Source organism: Seriola lalandi, unplaced genomic scaffold (genome assembly GCF_002814215.2).
Source record: "Seriola lalandi dorsalis isolate HSWRI2012SDOR001 ecotype SW California unplaced genomic scaffold, Sedor1 jcf7180002054913, whole genome shotgun sequence".
NCBI classification, from domain to species: Eukaryota; Metazoa; Chordata; class Actinopteri; order Carangiformes; family Carangidae; genus Seriola; species Seriola lalandi.
In genome coordinates this window covers 203,668-207,039 of record NW_019525465.1, presented here as the reverse complement: position 1 = coordinate 207,039, position 3,372 = coordinate 203,668, and the positions used below count along the sequence as shown (strand labels likewise).

Genomic DNA, 3,372 nt, shown 5'->3' with positions numbered 1-3,372 from the left:
TACCTGTGGAATTGGTTTTCCGTATCTGATACTGGAGGGCAGCAGTATCGGTTCTTCTATCCTGTTGTCCCAGATCCCAAAGGAGTCCCAGGTCACCGGGCGGCCGCTGCCGTCACTGTCGAAGCGGATCGACCCACTGGCCTGCCGCACGCCCACCACGCCCAACAAAGCCCCGCCCACCTGGAACATAACAAAGCTAGGTCACTTCCTTAAACTAGTTCAAATTAAAGTGTCGTCTGGTTGAAGCAGGTATTTAAATAAATGAAATCTCATCTTTTTTTTTAACATTTGCTGGTTTTATCTTTTTTAAATGTGAACATTATATGTTTGTCTTTGTCACACAATAATAATTTACCTGTCCAGGAGCTGTGAGGTTTCTGGTGAGGACCGTACGGCGAGGAAGGTTTGTCTGGTGACGGCGGAGCGACCACAACGCAGCAGATTCAGCAGCACTGTAGACGACATGGCTGACTGTCTTTAACAGCTGTGTGGATTTTAAAAAGAGGAGGACACAGCTGGCCGGGCAGCGGATTTCTGTAATTAAAGAGAAAGAACAAAATGCATTTAACGAGGGGATGCAACAAACTTTATTTAAATGTTTTTTCAAGTATTTGGGCGAGTTTTGCAGATGTGAAATGGAGCAGAGAGAAAGAGGCGGAGATACAGGAGAGAGAGAGAGAAACTGTTGGCAACAGTCTGAGGTTTAATCTTTCAAGCTGCTTGACATTAACGAGGATTATCTTCCTCATTCATACCTCATACCTTCCTTTTCTCTGTATTATGCGTATGTAGTCCATAAATAGCACCTCTATCTCTAGCTCCTGCTGTTTTAGACGCGTTATGTCCTATCTATTACCAGGAGAACAGATACACCAGGCTGCGCTCTAAAAATACACAGTCTAACTTAGTTTGAAGATTTTAAATTCTGCTCCAAAGAGGCAAGTTTTTAAACCAAAAAAAAGCCTGACACAAAACTTTAAAACAAATGTTTGTGTTTTTGAGAGATTTGTGTGTCAGAGCTGTTAAAGGATTACAAACATAAATAAGTTGTATTATCTATAACTCTGAACAGCCACCTTTCCCCCACTTTTCTGTGACGCACTCTTTTACCTTTTACCACACCATCAGTGTAAAAAACAGTTTCCAATTTCCAAGTGGTTTGCCAGATTAAATAAAGGTGAGTAGGTTAAAGTTTGCAATCAATACTATAACCTCACTGACTGCCTCGCCATCCAGCTGCAGGTATATACGTACCTGGACCAGCCGAGAGACGTACACAGGTGAGGTTTAACTTCATGCAATCAGTGCGTAGCACCTTTATATGAACTCCAGAACAATGTGTACTCAGACACGTGACCCCTCGTTGTTGACAAAACATAACAATGCACATGCGTATTTAGGTGCACACTTGAATGCATCAAGAGACTGAACGCATTGACACAACCATGATGGAAGTTCAGGTTCAGGTACAATTTAAAATAAAAAATGCTGCTAAATCACATGTGCATTTACAGTATATGGTACCGTTAGCTAGAATTAAACCACAACCACAGAGTTCTTTCAGACCAAAAAACTGCTTAACAATAATATAACAAAAGTCTGAAAACATAAAAAAAAACATAATTACCATCATTGTCTCACATTAAGGCCACAATCCTTTAAAGAAAGGTGCTTTTTCTGTAATATTAATGGGTTTATATGGTGGTTTTGCAGATGTGAGATGTACAGATTAGCTCTTTCTGGAAGATTTTAAAATAAAATGTTGCTCAGTCAAACATATTTCTAACTGAGGTGAAACTACAACTGAAAGAGATGACACCCAGAACAAAAAATGCAAAGTAAAAATGAGAAAAATCTGACAACAAAAAACTAAAGAAAGCTACTGTATCTGCACCTGCACAGCCAGGAGAGCAAAGACGCCACTACAACTGTAGAAAAGACAGAAAATTACTCTGATAACGTCACTTTCATTCATTTCAATAAGAATCACTGTTAACACACTAACTTAAAATGGCGGTTGCAAAAACGTACCTTTTGTTGGTAATTTTCCCGCCTTTGCTGTTTCCGTAGCAACGGGTGTCCAGAGTTGCAGCAGCTGCCTCGAGCCGACAGTCGCCCACGCGCTGTGGATGTTGAGTCCTGGGGGCTCTGCTCGAGGGCATTTAAACTGAGCCGCAGCCGTCCAATCAGAATCCGACAAGCTCTTGACGTCAGCGAACACGGCCGAGAGCGAGGGGGCGTGCCTGTTTTTGGCGCCAAGCCAGGTCACAATGAAGGTACGTTGAGTCTCTCTGTCTTTATTTCTGCCTCTCTCTCCCTCCTGACTCCTGAATGTTTGACATTTATTTATTCAAATGTTTTAGGAGCAACTACAACAAACTCTAGTAAAAGTTATAAGGGAAAGTATCCTGCTTGAAAGTAAGTGAGTATATTTACTCAAGTACTGTCCTTAAGTATAATTTCGAGGTACTTTTACTTTACTTGAGTTTACTTTCTGCAAATTTACAGTTAAAGGAAATATTGTATTTTTCATTATACTATCTATCTGACTGATTTACTTAAATAAAAGTAATAACACACTATAAACAAAAGAGTAAAAATTTTACTTAAGTAAAAATATAGAGAAGCATTAGAAAAATATCCTTAAAGTATCAAAAGTAATCATAATGCAGAATCATCCCTGTCATTATTATATTATTGGATCACTGTTATTAATATATTCGTACAAAATTGGTGCTAGATGGTGTAGTTAAGTTGTTTTTTTTCTTGTACAGTTTGATACTTCAGTCCTTAATAGGGCATCATAGTTTATAGACGGATTGTATTTTTGATATTTATCTTTAAATCTTAATGTGAAAAGTAACGAGTAAACACATCTATCAGATCAATGTAATCGAGTAGAAGTGAAATGGAAATATGAAGTTACAGTACATGTACATCAAACTTGTACTTAAAGCACAATAGAATAAGTAAATAGACTTAGTCACTACTTACTTTACAGATTCACACTGTTAATATAAAAGATAATCAACCAGTGAATTATTATGTAATTTTATAGACACAAAGCTACACAGCAGTATAAAGCAGTTAAAATTAGCCCAACCTTTTAAGCAATGATGCAATGCAACATGTTAAGTGTTACGTTGCAGCCTGAATACTGTTGACTGTGATCCGAGAGCGCCCTCTACAGACCGGCCAGCAACACTGCACAGTCTATAAACTGCTTACGACTGACTGACTTCTTCACTCTGACACTTTGTCAGAGCAAAGGTGAAAATAATGAAAAATACTAATGGCTTTTTTCCCTTTAGCTGCTCCTGTTTTAGTGTTTTACCTGAGTAGTATCTGAAGTTTTCTTGACAGTACCACACA

The 3,372-nt window shown here is 38.6% G+C and overlaps 2 protein-coding genes across 3 annotated transcripts in view; one reads left to right on the top strand and one right to left on the bottom strand.

The window, feature by feature from the left end:
• ppm1ka (protein phosphatase, Mg2+/Mn2+ dependent 1Ka) overlaps positions 1-180 on the bottom strand; it is a 4,137-nt gene extending 3,957 nt beyond the window's left edge. The window contains exon 1 of the mRNA XM_023430862.2: positions 4-180. The gene's annotated coding sequence lies outside the window, so the exon portion shown is untranslated. The remainder of the gene's footprint in view (positions 1-3) is intronic.
• The window catches only part of LOC111673180 (uncharacterized), a 125,194-nt gene that overhangs the window by 26,907 nt on the left and 94,915 nt on the right, over positions 1-3,372 (top strand). The window lies entirely within an intron of this gene.